Source organism: Talpa occidentalis, unplaced genomic scaffold, assembly GCF_014898055.3.
Source record: "Talpa occidentalis isolate TD23 unplaced genomic scaffold, MPIMG_talOcc4v2.1 talOcc4.13, whole genome shotgun sequence".
In the NCBI taxonomy this organism is placed as follows: Eukaryota; Metazoa; Chordata; class Mammalia; order Eulipotyphla; family Talpidae; genus Talpa; species Talpa occidentalis.
The window spans coordinates 79,841,984-79,865,997 of NW_023601322.1; the positions used below are offsets into that span (position 1 = coordinate 79,841,984).

At 37.8% G+C, this 24,014-nt stretch overlaps 1 long non-coding RNA gene across 1 annotated transcript in view; it reads left to right on the forward strand.

Annotated features, from left to right (window-relative positions):
- Positions 1-22,887, forward strand: part of LOC119243536 (uncharacterized) — an 83,665-nt gene extending 60,778 nt beyond the window's left edge. Inside the window, exon 6 of the long non-coding RNA XR_005124742.2 lies at positions 22,819-22,887. This is a non-coding gene — a long non-coding RNA (uncharacterized LOC119243536). The remainder of the gene's footprint in view (positions 1-22,818) is intronic.
- The last annotated feature ends 1,127 nt before the right edge of the window (positions 22,888-24,014 follow it).

Below are 24,014 nucleotides of genomic sequence, written 5' to 3' on the forward strand. Positions count from 1 at the left end.
GAAGTTTCTTTTTAGCTCTTCTGCCCATTTTTTGACTGGATTATTTTCTTTGTTGTTGCTGAGTCTCATCAGCTCTTTGCAGATTTTTGTGATCAGTCCTTTATCATTAGTGTTGGGTGCAAAAATGTTCTCCCAGTTGGTGGGGTTTCTCTTTGTTTTTGTTATTGTCTCTTTTGCTGTGCAGAAGCTCTTTAATTTGATGTAGTCCCAGCTGTTTATCTTTCTCTTCACTATCACTGCTTTGGGTGATGTGTCTGTAAAGATGTCTTTGCTGTGCAAATCCCGTAGTGTTTCGCCTATATTTCCTTCTATGTATTTTATGGTTTCAGGTCTTATGTCTAGTTCTTTAATCCATTTTGAGTTGATTTTTGTGTATGGTGTGAGGTGGTGGTCAAGCTTCATTCTTTTGCATGTAGCGACCCAGTTTTCCCAGCACCATTTATTGAACAAACTTTCTTTGCTCCAATGCATAGTCTTTGCTCCTTTGTCAAAGATTAGTTGACCATAAATCTGTGGGTTTATTTCTGGATTTTCTATTCGATTCCATTGGTCTGTATGTCTGTTCTTGTTCCAATACCATGCAGTTTTGATGATTATGGCTTTGTAGTATAGTTTGAAGTCTGGGAGTGTGATGCCTCCATTTCCTTCTTTTTTTTTCAGTAGAGCTTTGGCTATTCGGGGTTTTTGGTGATTCCATATGAATTTCATCAATAATTGTTCTATTTCTTTGAAGAATGCCATTGAGATTTTGATTGGAATAGCATTGAATCTGTATATTGCTTTTGGTAGGATGGCCATTTTAATAATGTTTATTCTTCCAATCCATGAGCAGGGGATGTCTTTCCATTTCTTTGTGTCTTCTTCTATTTCTTTTAACAGTGTTTTATAGTTTTCTTTGTATAAGTCCTTTACCTCTTTTGTTAGATTTATTCCCAAATATTTGATTTTTTTTGTTTCGATAATAAAAGGGGTGGTTTTTTGATTTCTTCTTCTTCAGATTTATTGTTTGTGTATAGGAAGGCTACTGACTTTTGCGTGTTGATTTTGTATCCTGCCACTTTACTGAATTGATTGATGAGTTGAATTAGTTTTTCTGTGGAGATTTTGGGGTTCTCTATGTATATTATCATATCATCTGCAAATAGTGATAGTTTGACTTCTTCTTTTCCTATTTGGATTCCTTGGATGTCTTTCTCTTGTCTTATTGCTCTGGCTAGGACTTCCAGTATTATATTGAAAAGCAGTGGTGAGAGTGGACATCCTTGTCTTGTTCCAGATCTTAATGGAATTGCTTTCAGCTTTTCACCATTGAGAATGATACTGGCTGTTGGCTTGTCATAGATAGCCTTTATGATGTTGAGGTATGTTCCTTGTATCCCAAGAATTTCAAGGGCTTTTATCATGAATGGGTGTTGCACTTTGTCGAAAGCTTTCTCAGCATCTATTGATATTATCATATGGTTTTTATATTTCTTTTTGTTGATGTGTTGGATAACGTTGATTGATTTTCGGATGTTAAACCATCCTTGTGCCCCTGGAATGAATCCAACTTGGTCGTGGTGAATTATCTTATGGATACATTGTTGGATTCTGATAGCTAAAATTTTATTGAGGATTTTTGCATCAGTGTTCATTAGGGAGATTGGCCTATAGTTTTCCTTTTTTGTGTTGTCCTTATTCGGTTTTGGTATTAGTGTAATATTGGCTTCATAGAACGTGTTTGGTATTGTCCCTTCCTTCTCAATTTTTTGGAAGAGTTTGTGAAGGATAGGCACTAATTCGTCTCTGAATGTTTGGTAGAATTCATTTGTAAATCCATCAGGTCCTGGGCTTTTGTTTTTGGGGAGGTTTTTAATTACCATTTCAATTTCGCTGCTTGTAATTGGTCTGTTTAGGTGTTCTATTTCTTCTTTATCTAGCTTTGGGTGATTGTAGAGTTGTAGGAATTTGTCCATCTCCTCTAGATTGTTGAACTTGTTTCCATATAACTGTTCATAGTAGTTACTGATTATTCTTTTGATTTCTGCTGTGTCCGTTGTGATTTCTCCTCTTTCATTTATGATTCTGTGTATTTGTGCTTTCTCCCTTTTTTCCTTTGTGAGCCTGGCTAGGGGTTTGTCTATTTTATTTATTTTTTCAAAGAACCAGCTCTTGGTTTCATTGATCTTTTGGATTGTTTTTTTAGTTTCAATTTCATTTATTTCTGCTTTGGTTTTTATTATTTCTTTTCTTCTACTGGTTCTGGGGTTTTTTTGTTGTTCTTTTTCTAGATCTTTGAGCTTCGAGATTAGGTTGTTTCTTTGAGTTCTTTCTTGTTTTTTGATGTGAGCTTCTATTGCTATATATTTTCCTCTTATTACTACTTTTGCTGCATCCCATACATTTAGGATATTGGTGTCCTCCTTGTCATTCAATTCAAAGAATTTTTTAATTTCTTCTTTGATCTCCTCGTTAGTCCAGTGGTCTTCCAGTAGTGTGGCTTTTAATCTCCATGAGGTAGGATAGTTCCTTGCCTTCTTTTTATGATTTATTTCTAGTTTGATGCCTTCGTGGTCAGAAAAGATGGTTGGTATGATTTCAATCTTGGTGTATCTGTTGATGTTTGTCTTGTGCCCCAGTATGTGATCGATCCTGGAGAATGATCCGTGTGCGCTTGAGAAAAATGTGTATTCCGTTTTTTTTGGGTTTAGTGTTCTATAGATGTCTGTTAAGCCCAAATGCTCTAGGTCCTTATTTAGAGCTTTAGTTTCTTTACTTATTTTTTGTCTTGTTGATCTATCCATTGTTGATAGTGGTGTGTTGAAGTCTCCCACTACATATGTGTTTTCTCTGATGTCTGTTTTCAGAGAGGACAACAGTTGTCTGATATATTTTGGTGCTCTTTCGTTTGGTGAGTATATGTTAATGAGTGTTATTTCTTCTTGAAGTATTGTCCCCTTAATCATAATGTAGTGACCATTGGGGTCTCTTTTTATTTTTTTGAGTTTGAAGTCTGTTTTATCTGATATAAGTATAGCTGTTCCTGCTTTCTTTTTTGGCCCATTTGCTTGTAGGATTGTTTTCCATCCTTTGACTTTGAGCCTATTTTTATCTTTTGTAGCTAAATGTGTTTCCTGGAGACAGCAAAAGGTTGGGTTTTGTTTCTTAATCCAGGCTGCAACTCTGTGTCTTTTTATTGAAGAGTTTAGTCCATTTACATTTAGAGTTAATATTGATATGTTAGCATCTGTATTGTCTTTGTCTGACTCTTGACTCTTAGTTTAGGAACTATATATTCAACATATTAGTGACACCATCTGGTATATATCTTTCTCCTCCTGACTTATTTCACTTAGCACTAGCTTTTCTAGCTCCATCCAAGTTGCCACAAATGGGCATGTGTGGGTTTTTGTTTTTTTTTTGTTTTTGATTGCTGGGTAGTATTCCATTGTGTATGTATACCACATCTTCTTGATCCATTCATCTGTTGTAGGGCATTTACCTTGTTCCCATAGTTTGACTATAGCCAATAACACCACAAAAAACATGGGAGTGCAAGTTTCCTTTTGAATTCATGTTTTTTTGAATTTTTGGAGTAGATGCCTGGGCATGGAATTACTGGGTCCTGTGTCTATTTTTAATGTCTTGAGACACCCCCATACTGCTTTCTACAACAACTGGGCCAGTCTGCATTCCCATGAGCAGTGTAGGAGGGTTCCTTTTCTTTACACCTTACCATTACTTGTTGGTTTTAGTCTTTTCAATAAGGGCTGTTCTCTAGGTGTGAGATAGTATCTCATTGTGGTATTGATTTGCATTTCCCTAATGGTGAGTGATTGCTAACATTTTTTCATGTGCCTGTGTGCAGTCTCTGTGTCCTCTTTGGAGAAGTGTATATTTAGTTCTTCTGCCCTCTTTTTGATTGGATTGTTTTGTCTTTGTAGGAAGTATGAGTTCTTTGTGTATCTTTGATATCAGTCTCTTACCAGATGTATGGTGTGTGAGTATTTTCTCCCATTCAGTAGTGTTGTTTCATTTTAGTTATTTCTTTGAGTGTTGTTTCATTTTAGTTATTTTTTTTCCTCTGTGCAGAGCTTTTAGTTTGATGTAGTCCAGTTGTTTGTGTTCTCTTTTGTTTTTCCTGCTCTTGGAGGTGAATCCCTAAAGGTTTTGCCTGTGTTTGTTTGTTTGTTTTTCCTATGTGTTTTATGCTTTCAGGTTTACATTCAAGTCTTCTATCCATTTTTGAATTGATTTTTTTGTGTATGGTGTGAAATAGTGGTCTAGTTTTATTTTTTGTATATTGCTGTCCCATTTTCCAAACACCATTTATTGAAGAGTCTATACTTGTTCCAGAGTATATTCTTGGCTCCTTTTCATGGATTGACTGTCCATATAGGTGTGGATTTCTTCCTGGGCTCTTAGTTCTATTCATTGGTCTGTATGTCTTTTTTTGTTCCAAATCCTAGCTGTTTTAATTATTACGGTTCTATAATATAATTTGAAGTCAGAAAATGTGATACCTCCATTGTCTTTCTTTTTTGCCAGTGTTGCTTTGGTTTAAGAATGATCTCTGTTTACTTAGAAATTAGATGTTAAAGCTCTTTCTTCAACTGCACGTGTACATTTAGATATGTTTATTATCTATGCAGATACTTTATATACTACATTGTAGGTGCCTGTATCTTTACTACTAACCAGAATGTCTCAGTACTTTCCTATCTACCCTTTATACAGTTTTTAAGTTTGTATTTGCCTTTATCCTCAGAACATTATTTTTACTTTAGAGATATTCTCTCATTTTTCAAGGAAATAATCAATTCAGGTTATTTTTTTTTAATTGGACCTTTTAAATCCATTACAGTATTTTCTCTAAGAATATTATCTACTTTTTCATTTGAATTACCTGGAGATTGATAGAAAAATATTTGAAATATTAGATGATTTATTTATTCTAGGAATTTGTCTGACATCCTTTCTGACTCCTGTTCAAGGTAATTCCCATAACTCTGCCATGTATTTACATTTAGATTTTCTCACTCTCTTACTTGAAGTATTATGTCTTACATCATATTGTGTTTAAGGAAGCATAAATGCTACAAAGGTATGTGCAAAGTAAAAGAAAATGACCTGTGCTAATATTTTTCTTCCAAGGTCAATTTTTTAAAAACCAGTTTTATAGGACATGATATGAATCATTTGTGCTTGAAATCTGGAAGCATGTGAAATTTGTATGAAATCACACTCTATCCTATTCTCATTTCCGCTAGAAACCTGTTGTATGAGAGGTTCCCCCCCTGAAGTGATATTAACTTTATTGATTACTTTAGTCCATTCTTCTCTTTCTTTTTATACCCCACCTATTCTTGTTGATCCATCACTTTGTTTTACTGTGATTCATAAACTGTATCTCTTTGTGAGGTCAGCTACCACCTAAACTACCTTTGCTAATCTCATTTCTCATATCCCCTCTTTCCAATTTTCTTAACCATAATCTAATATATACATTATTATATGTACAATAGTATATAGATGTAAGAATTATTATATGCTAGTGAGTCTGTAAGCAAATTGATTTTTGACACTTTCTTATTTCCCTACCCAAGCATTACCTTGCTCATATTCTTTTTTAATCTCTCCTAGAATGAGGCTACATACAGTTTCAGTAATCTTATTTGTAATTAACAATTTTTAAAGAATAAGAACACTACTTTCAGAAACATAAAGCTATTTGCCCTGAAGATTTTTATTACCACTTAGGAATAAAAGAAGTTAGTAGAGATGAATGAGAATACCAGACATTTTACAGTACTAAGAGGAAATTGCTGAAATGCAAACTAGTGCTTGGGACTAGAATATGTTCTGTATGGACAAGAACTCTTAGTTGTGAGTGTTTTTTTCTTTTTTCCTTTGGTAAGTTCAGATGAATGTGATGTGTGCGTGTGTGTGTGTCTGTGTGTACACATTTAAGGAAAATAGTGGATATATTATCTGTGTAATCACAATCTCCATTAAGAAATAGAATACTGTCTTTTAAAAAAAAATCCCTTTATGTCATATATCAGTACATCCTGCCTTCCACTCAAGGGTAAGGTAACCAAAACTTGAGTTTTGTATTTGTAATCTCCTTATTTTTCTGTGTAGGTTTATTGCCTATGAATCAGCAAATGTTCCAAAGGGAAAAGCAGTGCAAAAGTCATGTTTATTTTAGTGAGTTTTTGTTCTTTTGAGGACACTGATCCTTCAAGTACTTGCTACCTCAGGAGCTCCTCAATGCCTTCAAATATATATTTTATTGGTTGGTTTTCATCTGGCACCTTCTGCTTATTATTGATATGACAAGTGGCTTACTATGAACTAGTCCATCAGTTCCAGAGGCAGCATTACCTCCCTTTTATATATATATATATATATATATATATATATATATATATATATAACATAGAACATATTACATACTTACATAGTATCTTTTTTATATATATATATACACACACACACACACACACACACACACTCTTGTATATATTATATAGAAAACACAGTTTATGATGTAAGAGAGCCTGGATCCAGACTGAGACTTCTTATATGAGAGAGCACTGTAGATACCCATAGAATATTGGTAGGGAGGAAGGAGAAAGAACATGTTAGGCATAAGGAGGCCTGCAAAGCAGCAGGGAAGTGGAATGACTTGAGGAGCATTGGCTTTACTGGATCTGTGTTTTCTTTTCAATGCTTAGGTTTCCCAATTCTGAGTTGTCCTGAAAGATTAAGTAACTATCCCATTAAGAGTCAAGGGATCAAAATCAACATTGAAGAAGGCTTCGGTAAAATTATACAATATAAATACCATGAGTATGTATTTCAGTAACATCCTCTCTTTTAAAACCTCCTTCCTTATTCTCTCTTAGATGTTGTTGGCTCCAGAAGAGTTGTCATAAACCTCTCATTCACCTTCTTAACATCTGATGCCTAGGGGATTTGCTTTACTGGCTACATACCTGACCTCACTCTATGAGGGCCTCAGCAGCTTACTGAAAATTTGCTGTGTACCCACAACAATTGCCCCAAGGAACTCATCATTGACCTAGGGAGCTAAGGTTTAAATACATGAAAAGTCAAATCACTTTAACACTGACTCATTAACATCTGCTATGTTTAGAATGACACTAATTCCTGTCATACAGTGATAAATAGGATGTGTACATATATGCCAAGATATATGTACAAGGTTTACCCATATGTAATAACAAAAAAAAAGCATCAAAAATATCTGTCAGTGGAAAATGAATAAAATATATTAACATTGAGTAGAATGTTATGTTAGTCAGAACTATATGATACATTTGAATGTATCATCATATGCGTTATGTGTTGATTAAGAAAAGCTACATCTTTTATATAAACCTTGAACACACACACAAACATTTGTACTAATAATATTGATAGCTAATATTTGTTATACAGAACTTAAAATTTAAGTGGGAGAGTCAGATCCAAAATGATAACAGAGGAGGTTCCTTCGTTTGCTCCCCAGAACATCATTTAGATTAACCAGTGGAATACTACACCCAGAGAATCCCATGGTTTGGGGCAGGACTGGAATACCTCTTAGACATAAGAGACAACAGACTACACCAGAAGGGACACAGTAGATTCATGCTTCATTGAAGAAGAAGTGGTTGGAGAGGTGCCTGGAGGCTACAGTCTGGGGTAGGAAACTGCAGTACAAGTTGTATGCTGCCACTTGGCTAGCAGCAGAGGAGTAGAGAGCTAAACTTTGTGGAAGCACTTATCCTTGACTGAGGGGAAATATATACAGAGGAGCTGGGATGTTCCCAGCAGAACAGTTCCCCAGTATAACAAACAAGGATAGTGTGCTAGGCTGTGTTCCTCTATTCCCCAACCCTATGGGACTGAAACTGACCTTATGAAGGTAATTGAAAGTGGGCAGACAGAAGAGTATCACAAATATGGAGTTCTATTGGTAGTATCACAAGCATGAACCAGTCCTCCCCCAGACCATTCACACAGCATTTCACCTTTCCAAGCAGTCTCTTACCCCTGACTTACCAGCTATAACATCAGTTCTCCAGACCTACAGAAGCCCAGAAAGACAAAACATCAAAAAACATGTAAGAACCATAGTGCCACCTTCTGGAAAGGTAGAAGAGTTCAAATCTCAATAATCTAAAGCAACAAAATGGGCAGACCAAAACAAAAACACAGCAAAAAACACATGGCAACTGAAACCTCTAGGGAAAAGGACATCACAAGGAGAGAACAACTATCCAGAATGTAATCACAAAGATATGAAAGTCAAAGTAATACAAGAGAATGATGAAAAGTTAATCAAGCAAGCAGTTGGAACCTTGAATTTTTCTCTCAAGTCAGGTTCTAAGAGGATACTTCAGTGATGGGAGTTTTCATTAAGACATTAAGAACAGAAATAGACCTTTTTTTTTTTTTTTTTTGGCTCTCCCACTTGTTATTGGTTACTTAATTTGGGGGAGTTCTTATTTGTAAAACCAAAATACTGTTTTTTGTAGGGTTGTTTTTTGGAATCAACGTGTTAGCATTTGTGCAAGTACTTCTTACATACTTCATAAAAGAGCTGGTGGATTTGTTGAAAACAGATCCAAAGTCTGGCTTAAATGCTGATAAGCACATTGGGGATGTTGACTGACAGCTGCTTGGTTGATTTAACAATGAACATAGTAAGCCAGGTGCTTTCCCAGCTGAGTTGTTAACTGGGATCTCTGTATTTTTACAGGCAGGAAAATCTCAAAATTTGAAACCTAGTGGCAAACTTATTTGTTTGGGTAGTGTTTCTCTTGTTCTTTTTAAGCAAAGATGTGAGTAGTGCTTGACAATGATGGAAACTGCAGCTTTGCTGATGTGAGTCCTCTCCCTACCATTTCTAATCTTTGTTTTTTGCTTTCCTTTGTCTTGATAATAAATTACTAAGAACATGGAAATAATTTGGTTGGTACTTGTGGACTTCTGCACAAGTAGTGAGTTTGTATGTCCTTTCTTTTATTTTTTTTTTAATAATAAATTTTATTGTTATATTCCCCATACAATTGCAGCCCCCCCATTCTGACCCCAATCCCTCCCCTCCCGCCCCCGCCCCCCAAAAAAGTGTCTCTGGTTCATAGTTTTTTGTTGATTTTGATTTTCACTTTCTTATAGTTATTCATTTTCCTGGTCCCTTATTTAAGTTTTCTAGATTCCTGCTATGAGTGAGACCATCCGGTATTTTTCTTTTTCTTTTTGGCTTATTTCGCTGAGCATGATCCCTTCCAGCGCCATCCATGTTGCTGCAAATTGCATGTGTTTATCTTTTTTGAATGCTGAGTAATATTCCATGGTATATATGGACCACATCTTCTTGATCCAGTCATCTATTTTTGGGCATTTGGGTTGTTTCCAAAGCTTAGCTATTGTAAACAGTGCTGCTATAAACATAGGGGTGCAGGTGTTCTTTGGAATTGATGTTTCTGTGTCCTTTGGGTAAATACCTAGGAGTGGAATTGCTGGATCATATGGAAGCTCTATGTTTAGTAGGTCCAGAAATCTCCACACAGCTATCCACAGTGGTTGGACCAGTTTGCACTCCCACCAACAGTGCAGAAGAGTTCCTTTTTCTCCACACCCTCGCCAGCATTTGTTGTTGCTAGTTTTTTTAATATGTGCCATTCTCACTGGTGTAAGATGGTATCTCATGGTAGTTTTGATTTGCATTTCCCTGATGGCAAGTGATGTTGAACATTTTTTCATATGCCTGTTGGCCATTTGCATTTCCTCTTCAGAGAAGTTCCTTTTTAGCTCTTCTGCCCATTTTTTGACTGGATTATTTTCTTTGTTGTTGTTGAGTCTCATCAGCTCTTTGCAGATTTTTGTGATCAGTCCTTTATCATTAGTGTTGGGTGCAAAAATGTTCTCCCAGTTGGTGGGGTTTCTCTTTGTTTTTGTTATTGTCTCTTTTGCTGTGCAGAAGCTCTTTAATTTGATGTAGTCCCAGCTGTTTATCTTTGCCTTCACTATCACTGCTTTGGGTGATGTGTCTGTAAAGATGTCTTTGATGTGCAAATCACATAGTGTTTTGCCTATATTTCCTTCTATATATTTTATGGTTTCAGGTCTTATGTCTAGTTCTTTAATCCATTTTGAGTTGATTTTTGTGTATGGTGTGAGGTAGTGGTCAAGCTTCATTCTTTTGCATGTAGCGACCCAGTTTTCCCAGCACCATTTATTGAACAAACTTTCTTTGCTCCAATGCATAGTCTTTGCTCCTTTGTCAAAGATTAGTTGACCATAAATCTGTGGGTTTATTTCTGGATTTTCTATTCGATTCCATTGGTCTGTATGTCTGTTCTTGTTCCAATACCATGCAGTTTTGATGATTATGGCTTTGTAGTATAGTTTGAAGTCTGGGAGTGTAATGCCTCCATTCCCTTCTTTTTTTTTCAGGAGAGCTTTGGCTATTTGGGGTTTTTTGTGATTCCATATGAATTTCATCAAAAATTGTTCTATTTCTTTGAAGAATGACATTGAAATTTTGATTGGAATAGCATTGAATCTGTATATTGCTTTTGGAAGAATGGCCATTTTAATAATGTTTATTCTTCCAATCCACGAGCAGGGGATGTCTCTCCATTTCTTTGTGTCTTCTTCTATTTCTTTTAACAGTGTTTTATAGTTTTCTTTGTATAGGTCCTTTACCTCTTTTGTTAGATTTATTCCCAAATATTTGATTTTTTTTGTTTCAATAACAAAAGGGATGGTTTTTTTGATTTCTTCTTCTTCAGATTTATTGTTTGTGTATAGGAAGGCTACTGACTTTTGCGTGTTGATTTTGTATCCTGCCACTTTACTGAACTGATTGATGAGTTGAATTAGCTTTTCTGTGCAGTTTTTGGGGTTCTCTATGTATAATATCATATCGTCTACAAATAGTGGTAGTTTGACTTCTTCTTTTCCTATTTGGATTCCTTGGATGTCTTTCTCTTGTCTTATTGCCCTGGCTAGGACTTCCAGTATTATATTGAAAAGCAGTGGTGAGAGTGGACATCCTTGTCTTGTTCCAGATCTTAATGGAATTGCTTTCAGCTTTTCACCATTGAGAATGATACTGGCTGTTGGCTTGTCATAGATGGCCTTTATGATGTTGAGGTATGTTCCTTGTATCCCAAGAATTTCAAGGGCTTTTATCATGAATGGGTGTTGCACTTTGTCGAAAGCTTTCTCAGCATCTATTGATATTATCATATGGTTTTTATATTTCTTTTTGTTGATGTGTTGGATAACGTTGATTGATTTTCTGGTGTTAAACCATCCTTGTGCCCCTGGAATGAATCCTACTTGGTCGTGGTGAATTATCTTATGGATACATTGTTGGATTCTGATGGCTAAAATTTTATTGAGGATTTTTGCATCAGTGTTCATTAGGGAGATTGGCCTGTAGTTTTCCTTTTTTGTGTTGTCCTTGTTCGGTTTTGGTATTAGTGTAATGTTGGCTTCATAGAACGTGTTTGGTATTGTCCCTTCCTTCTCAATTTTTTGGAAGAGTTTGTGAAGGATAGGCACTAATTCGTCTCTGAATGTTTGGTAGAATTCATTTGTAAATCCATCAGGTCCTGGGCTTTTGTTTTTGGGGAGGTTTTTGATTACCATTTCAATTTCACTAATTGTAATTGGTCTGTTTAGGTGTTCTATTTCTTCTTTATCTAGCTTTGGGTGATTGTAGAGTTGTAGGAATTTGTCCATCTCCTCTAGATTGTTGAACTTGTTTCCATATAACTGTTCATAGTAGTTACTGATTATTCTTTTGATTTCTGCTGTGTCCGTTGTGATTTCTCCTCTTTCATTGATGATCCTGTTTATTTGTGCTTTCTCCCTTTTTTCCTTTGTGAGCCTGGCTAGGGGTTTGTCTATTTTATTTATTTTTTCAAAGAACCAGCTCTTGGTTTCATTGATCTTTTGGATTGTTTTTTTAGTTTCAATTTCATTTATTTCTGCTTTGGTTTTTATTATTTCTTTTCTTCTACTGGTTTTGGGGTTTTTTTGTTGTTCTTTTTCTAGATCTTTGAGCTTCGAGATTAGGTTGTTTCTTTGAGTTCTTTCTTGTTTCTTGATGTGAGCTTCTCTTGCTATATATTTTCCTCTTATTACTGCTTTTGCTGCATCCCATACATTTAGGATATTGGTGTCCTCCTTGTCGTTCAATTCAAAAAATTTTTTAATTTCTTCTTTGATCTCCTCATTAGTCCAGTGGTCTTCCAGTAGTGTGGTTTTTAATGTCCATGAGGTAGGAAAGTTCCTTGCCTTCTTTTTATGGTTTATTTCTAGTTTGATGCCTTCATGGTCAGAAAAGATGGTTGATATGATTTCAATCTTGGTGTATCTGTTGATGTTTGTCTTGTGCCCCAGTATGTGATCGATCCTGGAGAATGATCCGTGTGCGCTTGAGAAAAATGTGTACTCCGTTTTTTTGGGGTTTAGTGTTCTATAGATGTCTGTTAAGCCCAATTGCTCTAGGTCCTTATTTAGAGCTTTGGTTTCTTTACTTATTTTTTGTCTTGTTGATCTATCCATTGTTGATAGTGGTGTGTTGAAGTCTCCCACTACGTATGTGTTTTCTCTGATGTCTGTTTTCAGAGAGGACAACAGTTGTCTGATATATTTTGGTGCTCCTTCGTTTGGTGAGTATATGTTAATGAGTGTTATTTCTTCTTGAAGTATTGTCCCCTTGATCATAATGTAGTGACCATTGGGGTCTCTTTTTATCTTTTTGAGTTTGAAATCTGTTTTATCTGATATAAGTATAGCTGTTCCTGCTTTCTTTTTTGGTCCATTTGCTTGTAGGATTGTTTTCCATCCTTTAACTTTGAGCCTATTTTTATCTTTTGTAGCTAAATGTGTTTCCTGGAGACAGCAAAAGGTTGGGTTTTGTTTCTTAATCCAGGCTGCAACTCTGTGTCTTTTTATTGAAGAGTTTAGTCCATTTACATTTAGAGTTAATATTGATATGTTAACATCTGTATTTGCCATTGTGTTTGTCTTTCCTTTGATTTTATTTATTTATTCTTTTAATAACTTTTTTTTTTTTTTTTGGCCTTCTTTCATTGTTATTCGTCCCTCTGAGGTTCTGGCTTTAGGACTCCTTGTAGTATTTTTTGGAGTGGGGGTTTAGTCGCAATGAAATTCCGGAGTTTCTGTTTGTCTGGGAAGGTCCATATTCTTTCTTCAAAGAGGAAGGAGAGCTTTGCGGGATAGAGTATTCTTGGTTGGCATCTGTTTTCTTGGAGTCTGTTGACTATGTCCCTCCACTCTCTCCTTGCCCGTAGTGTTTCTTCGGAGAAGTCTGATGTCAGCCTGATTGGCTTTCCTTTGAATGTTATCTGTTTCTTCCCTCTTGCCAGCTTCATTATTTTTTCCTTGTCCTGGATTCTAGGGAGCTTTACTATTATGTGTCTTGCTGTATTTTTTCTTTCGTCGTGGAAGTTTGGTGTTCTTCTTGCTTCTTGTATATCAATTTTCAGCTCCTTCTTCACATTTGGGAAGTTCTCTTCAATTATCTCTTTGAATATTTTCTCTGTTCCTACTTCTCTCTCCTCTCCTTCTGGTATTCCTATAACTCTTATATTTCCTTTCCTCATGGAGTCAGATAGTTCCCGAAGTCTTTCTTCATTCTTTTTCCTTCGTACTTCTCTTTCCTTTTCTGTTTTGGTTCTTTTTATTTCTGTGTCTTCAAGAGCACTTATTCGTTCTTCCATTTCATCAATTCTGCTTTCATTGCTTTTCCCAGAATTCTTTAGTTCTTCCACTAATTCTTTGATCTCCTGCATTTCTTTTACTTCCCTCTTTAGGGACTCAATTTCATTCTTCTGATCGTTGATTATTTTTCCCTTATCATTGTTTTCCTTTATGACTTCTGTCAGTTTTTTAATCACGGCAATTTTAAATTCTCTTTCTGGAAGGCTCAGAAGTTCTTCCAAGTTACTGTCGTTGCAATCTGGGGGCTGGTTTTCTTTTTGTGGTGTGCTTTTTCTCTGGAGAGTTGCTAGGTTGCGTGTGGTTCTTCTCCTCCCTACTGTCTGTTTTCTAATTTGCCGTATGCGTTGGGACACTGTGTTGTTGGGACTGGCCGGCATCTTGGGTGGGCTTCTCTGCTCCCCTCTGGTTCCTCCAGGAGTCATCTGTCAGTTTCAAGCAGTCTTTATTGGAGAAAGGTCCCTGTCCTAAAATGCCGATGTGGGGACACACTCCCCTGTGCGCCTGGTCTGCCCCAGCGGTGGGTTCCTGTTCCCCCTCTGGGCTTGGACTGCAGGCCAGAGGGGGTCTTGCGTGGGCGAACTTCCCCCGCTCACCTCTGGCTCCTGAGGAAGACTTGTGCAGGTAGTCTTTACTGAAGAAATGTCCCTGTTCTAAAATGGTGATGTGGGACACACTCCCTGCGCGTCCAGTCTCAGGCACACTCTTCTGCGCGCCTGGTCTGCCCCGGCTGTGGGTGCTCGCTCTCCCTGTGGGCTCAGACTACGTGTTCGGAAGGGGCCCGGTGTGGGCTAACTCCCCAGCTGGCCACTAGCTCCTTCAGGAGCCTGTGCTGGCTTCAATTCGCTAGGTGGCGCCAGAGATCTCTCCTAGAGCCCTTGGGGAGCTGATTTTCCACCCTGTGGGACAGGGAGCAGAGCAGGGATGGTAGGGTACACCTCACCGGCTTTGGGGTGCTGTGTCTGCCTTGTGCCCCACCGTCATGGGGAACCCACGCCCCTAATTTCGTGCCCCGGGTCTCAGTTCCAAAGCCCTCAGTTCCAGGACAAGGGCTGTAGCCCAGTTCAATGGCGCGGGAATGGCGCCTTTTGCACGGCTCCCGTGCCTGGACGCCTGGTTCCTGCTCACTCAGGGAGGGACCTTCACCTCAGTGAGGACCTCCGCGCATCTCCCCGCAAGCCTAGGTCGTCTCCCAAGCCTAGGTCGCAGGCGCGGGGACCTGGGCAGCCGCGATCCCGGTCTGCACTTGCTTTTCAAGAGCGCCAAGCGCGCCGCGTTTCCGCGCAGGCTTACCGGCAGCCCGGGCTGGGTGCGCGTCTCCCGGGGTCTTTGTTCTTCTCTAATGGCGCCCGGAGCCGTTCGCTCACCGCTGCGGCGGATCCTGCAGGGTTCGCCTCAGCTCCCGTTCACGGGGTGTGGTGGCTGCAATAGTTCCTTTCCGCTCACAGTCCCGCTTGCTGCGTTGTTTGTTCTTGTGGGTCGTTCTGGTTTGTTGTTTTCCTCCTCTCTGCGGGTCGGAGAGTGCCGCCTCTGTGGGCGGGGGAGGGGAGCAGGGTTCTGCGCTTCCCTCCCTTCTGGTCCTCTTTTATGGCCACTTTCTTCTTCGGGTAGTTTGCTGGAGTCACCCGTTTATCTTCCGTGTCCCGGTTCTCACTGGGACCTGCCGCTTTTCCTCCCTATTAACTTTTTTTAATGGGAGATCTTACTCGCAGTGTCTCCTCGCCGCCATGTTGCTCTCCATCTATCCAGAAATAGACCTTTAAGACTCAGGACAGAGGCTAAGGAAACTTTGTGTCTATTTGATCATCCAGTGTGCTAACCACTAGTCACAGGTGGTAATTAAAATTTCTATTGTACTAAAATATTTAGATCTTTATTCATACTGCTCACATTTCAGTTGCTCAGAAACCACATGAGCTTTAGTGGCTATCATAGTGCAAATATGGAGTATTTTCTGACTTGCAGATAATTCTGTTGGAAATTCTCTTCTATTAGTTCTGGAATCCATAATCTTAAATTAGCCCCCTTTTTCCCTGTCGTTGTCAGAAAAGCTTTGGGTTTCAATAGGAAGACCAAGTAGCTAAGTAGGGGCTACAGATCCTTGGCACATACCTGCCAGCAGAACACTCAGATGACAAGATTTGAGCAGTCAGTGCCTGAGATTACTATGACAGAAGAGAACTGGCTTTTTGCAGGTGAGCTTTATGGATAGAATTTGCAAGGAAGTAGTAATAAGTTCCACAAGTGGCTGGATTGTGGACAGAAATAATTTAAATAATTTCGCTCTCAGGTCTTCTCCCTACATTTTGTAGAGAAAAATGGACAGTTGGGTGAACAAAATCTTTTGATTATCTAGTAAGCTTTTACAAAAATAAGCCTATCTAGAGGGCAAATTGTATAGATTGTGAAAATGGCTTTCCTATCCACAAAGGATATACTAGAGAAGATACTTATCACCTGTTCTGTATGTCAAAAAGGAGAGGCTGTAGTGACATGTACTATATATGCAGTTCATAAATTAAAAGTGCCTGACATTTTCTATAAGATATCTCAATGATATGAATCATCCACTGTCCAGTAAATGGGTTATGCTGAACATTTTCATTCATTAACTGAGCTGTCTTAAAGACAGAGTGTTGGAATTGTTACTTCTGCTAACTCGGAGCATTAGACACTTGGGAAACAGGCTTACTTTGCTCACGTAGCCCATAGCACAGGTCTCTGCCTGTGAGCTGCCATCAGCATCTTTCTTCTCTTCTTACTGTGCTTTTCAATGAGTGCTAAAGAAATGCTTTAGGAGCTGGAGAAAGCTGTCAGATCCCCTGTGAGATTAAATGAACAAGCTCAACAGAACAGAAAGGCAAAAAGAAATCTGCTCATGCAGGGGCATACTTGCTTTGGCTTGCAGCTGTCAGGAAAAGAGGGAGCCCCAGTGCTGGCAGTAAAAGTGGGCTCCTTCTTCAGCCATTTAATGATATGAATTTCTTAGAAGAGTACAGTTTTCTTGGGCATGCCCATTTAGACAGTTGGAGAGAATGTTTCACCAAAAAGAATGTTCTTTTTCTTCAAATTGCTGCTAATTATATGCACACCCTCCCAAATAAATATGTGCTTTCCAGGAACTCTAAATACTATTCAACTGCTCTACTTACAAACAGGGCCTACTTATGGACATTTATGTCTCCATCTGGATGTGCTTGCCTCCAAGGCACTCTGCTGATCCAGACAAACTTACCAAACTACTCCCAATTCCCACAATATCCTTTCTCACTCAGGTCTATTAGAAGGTCCTAGATGATGACAGAAAGTGTGATTTCCTTCTGAATAATCAGATTTACTCTGGTGATAAGCTGACCTTCAAAAGCCTGCATCCTCCATTGCTATCTACTTCTCAGTCTCTTTTGCTAGTCTGTCCTCATCTGCAATCAGTCTCACTATCTCAGTGTTTCAGAGACTGACCTTTAAGTTTCCCTCCTCCAACTGGTCTTATCCATACCTCATGTAAATCCTTCTAACTCAATTCAGACTACCATCCTCTTAAGACATCAAATTTAACTCCAGATGTGCCTCTCATAAATGTGATTGACAAAAAACTTTCCTATGATGGTTGATAGCGACTTCATCCCTTCAGTTACTCAGACCACAAGCAGTAAGGGTGATTTTTTTTTGAAGATTTATTTATTCATGCATACGAGAACCGGGGTACAGGCCAGATGTGCAGGAGGGTGAGAGGATTCACCAGAGACAGAGCAGGGAACAGAACAGACCGACTGACCGAAATACACTGCTGAGGGGAGCAGCGGGCAAGGCAGAAGAGGTCTGCTGCACCATGTGGGTATCTCTCTGGCCAGTCAGGATTGAACCTGTGCTGCAGAGGCTGAAGACAGCTTCACAGCACTACGCTCAACCACCCACACCACCAGGTAGGCCCAACAGTAATTTTTGAATAATTCAGGGACGTGCTGACAATATGCTTTATAATCAGTTCTGCAGGGGGTGGGAAGGTATACTGTAGTTGTATTTTGTGGTGAAGATGTTCTCACCATAGCTGACTTGAAGCTACCTGACTTCACTGAGGGCAGAGGTAAAAATTGATGGCATAATCAGCTATCCTAAGCTGTGTGAGTTGATCTCCTTGTGATACTGACTACTTGCCACTTTCTCTCATCTCACACATTCAATTCAAAAGTAAGTTCACTTGACTTTACCTGAAAACTATATCCAGACTCCATCTACCTGAAAACTATATCCAGACTCCATCTACTATGATCTCTCCTCTGTAATTTTGTAGCACCCTGCTAGCTGATCTCTTTGCGTTGTGTGGTCTATTCTGAGTCACAGAAATTCTTCTGAAAGATTACTCATAGTATTCCTCTTCCTAGAACCCTCTAGTAACCTCTGACTCAGTGAGGCATGTAAAAGTCATCAAAGAGTACTCCATTCCTACTTTGTCTTCTAAGAAAGACCACAGATTTCTGTGCCTCTGTGTCTATTCTTTGTGTTTGTCCCTTGTGGAAGAATGAATAGATACATAGTATTCAATAAATAATTATTGAATGAATGAGTAAATTAATAAATTAATCCTGCTTCCATCCTACTTTAATCTGCTTGCTCCATGTCTTACTATGCTCCTGATTCCTGGGCCTTACCTTTCCCCAACTGTACTATATCCTGCCTCACTTTCAACCTCAAGCAATGGCAATGGTCCTTCGCTGTTTCAGACCCAGATTAGATGACTCAGGCCCTGATACATACACCCCTAGTTCTTTCCCTCTTTCTACTCTGCCTGTTTAGAGCTGCCTCACTACCAGTCCGCCAGTCCCAACTGGATCCCCCTTCCCAACATAATATTAATAATCATGTAACCCTCTCCTGTATCTGATACTGTAAGATTCACTGAAAGCTAATAATGTAGATGAATGATTTTATTTCTATATTAAGTACCCATTGTCATTGGTACACATATATGAAATGACATTGCCTCCACCTAACAAGCTGTGCTACAAATATTCTGGCTCACTTTTCCTTTCTCCTTCTGTAACATACAAAACTTTAGTGAGAAAATAAATGTTCAAAGACATGACAACTAATATTTATTGAGCTCTTACAATTTTTGGGTACTTTGCTTTATCTTTCTTTGCATCTTTCCATATGCATATCTGCTCAAGGATGAGTTTAAACTTCTGAACTAGTCATTCAGCAAGAATCCTGACTTAAAATACTCTTGATCATAAAGTTACTATGGCTAAAAGTATTTTAAAAGACTTTTGAGTCATCTCACTAAGTAAAATCCAAGCTCTGTGAGTGTCCAATAACATTTAACATCAGTGTGTGCTATTTTCAAACCTTTTTTGAATGCTTTAGACATAATTATCATACTTAATGTCTTCAGCAGTCCAATGAGGTAGGGAAGTGAGGCATGAAGAGGTTAAAGGATTTGCTTAGTGTCATGTATTTAGTAAATAGAAGAATTGGGATTTGAATCCAGTCACTTAAGAACTCTGCCATCTTAATCCCTAAATGAGAAAGTTGTCTGAAGTACCTCAGCTGCCTTGCCCTTATCTACCAAGCTGAACTACAGACATACAGGCTCACTTTCCTTTCTTCTTCTGGAACACATAAAACTTAAGGCACTTCCTCAGCAGAGTTTTTACTGGGCCACCCAATCTAAACAAGATCTCTTCATAGCATTCAGGTCTTTTTCCTACAGAAGATTAGTTACAATTTATGGACTTATTTATGTATTCATCCTCCTAGCCCACATCTAGAACTTTTCCAGTAGATATTATTTAATATGTGTTAAATTCGCTCGTGAATTTAGTGTCACATAGCCTCACTGTAAACGCTGAGGAAGTACTCTTCTTTACTGATAGCGATGGTAAATAACTTGTCAAGGTCAAAGAGCTTAGAAGTGGTGAAATTAGGATTTAAGCCCCAGTCTTTCTGGTTGCAGAGTACCAGCAAACTATGCTATGTCCCAAGGTGCTCAGCATCTGAGGACCCTAAACAAGGAGATTACTAAAGCAGCTGGCAGATGAGTTCAATAATCTCCTCTATAATTATCTGCAAATTTGTAAACCCTGAAGTGAAAAATAAATTCTCCCTACTCAGGTTTCTTTTAGAGTGATGACTGAATGACCAAATAGAGCCTCATCTTGGGGGCTGCACTGAGCAAATCACAGCGCAAGGAGGCAGCTAATTGCTGAACTTGATTGCAACTGCTAATCACAGTCATAGGGAAAAAGTGTTGGGAATTAATTAGGCAAGGACCTTCCGAACAGCAGCGGGAAGCCTCCGAGTGACCTTTATTTACAGTCAGTTAAACAGAAGTGTGACTAAAAATGCCAGGGAGCAAATCAGATTATTAATATTGATTGCTTAAAGAAAATGAATAATTTAGAAGCCGAGTCAGAATAAATATCCAGTGACAGAGATGAAAGAGCACAGCATACCACATTTCTAACATTCATCTGTCATGCAGCAGTGTCCCCTGCTCAGAAATTGAGATTTTCACCCTCACAAAGCACAATTAGTTTCATGACCCAGCATGATTGCCACTAGGAACTGTTCTCATTCAGCCAAGCATTGGACCAGTCTAGGGTGTTGAACTAAAGCTTTTGTCAACATTTTGCATGGTAAACTGATTACAGGTTCATGGAAGGTTTACTTTCCAATTCTCATCAATAAAACATCAACCAAAAGAAGTTGGATTACATTTTCTGTATTTACTAAGGAAGGCTCACAGTTTTTAGTTTTTGATGACAGTATATCTTTGATGGTGTGTATATGACAGAAGTTTTCAAAGGGAGGGCAAAGGTTTCAGATTGTTTATAAGTAAAGACTTCCAGAGGTTATCTCCAACTTCCAATAAAAGTTACCTTTCATATATTGAAGTCACTTTTATGCCCGTAACCTCTAACTCCATTTGGGGATAAGACAGATAAAGAATATTTATTTATAACAAGTTCTTGAATAGGTTCTTTTGAATTACAAGGTTTTGTGTAAGCAATAATTTTTGAGATTTTTTTTAAGCCATGTTGAAAGGTTAGATTAAATTACATTTAAAATTATACTCTTCTTTACCTGGAAACACTAATTACATTTCCTGGTAGGGGGTTATTGCAATAATTCTGTTTTTGGACAATGGATATTAATAGTTTTGCTGAAATGAGAATATTTCAAAACTATTACAGTGGTGGAGAATTTAGATATGTTTACTTTGGATAGGAGAGAAATTAAGCTCTGTTGCTATCAGATTAATGTAGCAAATTAACTAGCTGTGTTCAAGGCAGGCACAATTTCTATATGACAGTAAACATAATTTGTAAACCAATCAATAAAGCAAGTAAGATCACTCATTTTTTTCTATCCAGTATAGGCATTAGTATTCATTTATGCCTATACTAATTTATGTCATTCATATTAGCATTATCTTATACACATATTTAGAAATAGATACTGAGATGAGACACTTTCCCTTTTTACACACTGAAAGAATTGAACTGTCCCCTTTTAAACATAGTTATTTGAAATGTAGTATATTTTCTTTCTTAATTATTCCACCATAGGATATCAAAATGTATCCCTGGAAAATCCCCCCAGGTGTTCTATTTTGCTATACTTGGGAAGGAAACAAATGCAAGTCTTGGGGAGGGCTGAAATAATTGCACATGTGATTTATTGACTTGCATTGGTCTCATTCTGTTGCCTGTCAGACTTTAGCAAATACTGTCCAGCTAATTTGTTTGACTGACCCTAGGTGAGACCGAGCACTAGCACACTTAAGCTCTTCTGCTCAAAAAAGATGGGCACTGAAGGTAGGAAAATTACACCAAGCTTGGCTGATGCTTCCAATCTGGCTTGTTATTGATTTAGGCATTGATGGAGTGTCTGTCAAACATGAGTTCTCACTTCTGTGATACAAATAGAACTTCACAGTAAGTGGTCCTACTCTTCTCAAAGAATCATCGATTGATTATTTCCCAATAATAGAAATTACTGCTGCCCTCGACCTGTCCAAAGAAACAGTAGAAAGATGGTCATCTGATTGTACATCTTATCTGTCTTGACTTTTTTCATGAGGATTTAAATTACTGTAACAGTTCTGGCTGAGGAAAGGTCATAAAAAAAAAATCAAACTCCTCAGTTCACTATGGTCAAACACCCCTATGCATGCAGTGCAGACTGATAATCTCCTGATGGGAAAATCTTCCTTCACTTGGTAAAGTTGCAGGGAAATAAAAGCCAGTGGAAGATGTATCTTTGTTCACAAAGTTGAAAAATATCATTATTTTATATGCAGCATTACACTATTTCTAATATCTTTTCAAATTACCTTGTTGGTTTTTTTTTTAAGAACATGTAACAGTGATGCTCAATGGATATGCAACAACAAAATGCAGCAAGTTTTAATTAAATGCTAGCATACAGCCTTAATCGCATTCTATGTTAGAGTAATACAGTTTTTATTGAGGTGTGCTAAATGACTGAGGTAGCTGGCAGGTGGGTTACCACAAGTCATTAGATTGTAAGGGAATTTTATGTGCTCTTGTTTGCATCTAGGTACTAGCACACTGGCTGTGGCAACCATTTTCCCCCAAAGCAATTTTCATTTTGGGGGAAAAAAACCAAACCATGCAGAATTATAGCCTCTCTTTTAGATTCCAGAAGCCTACTAAAATGGGACTAGACTGCTGGTAGAAAGCAGAGTTCACCTTTTCTGATTCTTTTCCTATTTCCAGGCAACAAAATGAATCAGGTTCCTTGGAAAGGCAATAATGTGCAAATGTGCATCTTTTAATACATGAAAGCTAACATTAAATACATGAGTGTATGACATTCTTAGATTTATTCTTTTTGCTACTAGAGGGTGGTGATTTTCACTTAAATTATATGCCATTTGTAATAGGAATGCCTGTCTTTACATGCAGATGCCCCCTGTTCCTTCCTATTATGGGAAGCAAGTAATATGAATGCAGTCATTCCTGGTATCAGATTATAACAGAAGCATCTTTAGAATTTGTAAAAGTGCTGTTTTTATTTTATCCCTTTGTTTATACACAGATTAAAACAAGATCCCCCATGACTGCAGCTTGTAATTGAGTAGAGTGTTCTGAGGCTGCCACAGAGCAATGGAGCAATGCTTGAGTGACTTCAGAACAGTCAACACCTGAGGAACAAATTTTCTCCTTGATCTTTCACCATGACCTTGAATTTTTTGATAATGTTGAGAAGACGTAATAAAAAAATATTTTTTAATGAGCAAAGAAATGTAGCTGCCGCAGGAAAGAAAGCATTCTCGTTATTTCTCGAAGGATGGGGGAGGGGTAGTTTCCAAATAATTAATTTCATCTTAATTTGCTTAGCTTTCTGTGGAAAACCATCAGATTGGAATTGCAGTAGGTTTCTTTATCTTTTTTTTTTTATTCCCCTAAAGTCTCAGCATAATTTAGAACGGAGAAAAGCGATTCTTTTGCACTTTGCATGCAAGTCACAGTTTGCTTATTGGGTTCCGAAGGATCCCTGGTCTCCAAGCTCCAGTACACAGCTGCCACTGCATATGTTGCTGCTTAAAACTAAAACTTGCTGAAATAATCATTCCCTATGTTTTTAAGATACTGTGTTTAAAGTACTACTTGACACATCCCATTTCTTTAGGGAGCTTGAATTTCTGAAATAGTGGACCCAATAAAAATCTAAGATTATTTTTCTGTTCAATATTAAACATTATGAACAATTCTTAAAATCATTGATAATCAGAATTCTTTTGAGCCTGAGGCATTGTATATACCTTAGTTTCTAGAATGCAAAACACAAATTACACCATATAATGAACTTAAAATGTGGACACTTTTCCAAGTAGATGATTTAAAGGTATAATTTTTTGTACATGCACACAAAATTTGCACAATTTATGTTTAAAACCATTAGAGGCTTTATTGAATTCTTTACTTCTCTGATCTTGCTATTGATTATTTCTAGCACCATTTCAAATAAGTCAAATGCAGAAAAATGTTTTAATTGTTTTGCTAGCTTACGAATCCATACCAGTTACCTTCATAGAAGATATGAACCACCTTCATATAGGTAGAGATATTTCTGATCCTAGACAACCATGGACTTCTACTTCTATTACATATAAATAAGGCAGTAAAAAACCTTGTCCTCAGTAAATAATTTCCAAAGCTACACAGAGAAAGAACTATTTGGACACAGCCAGGATCTGTATAGATTTTTAAGCTAGGTTTCTGTGGGAAAAC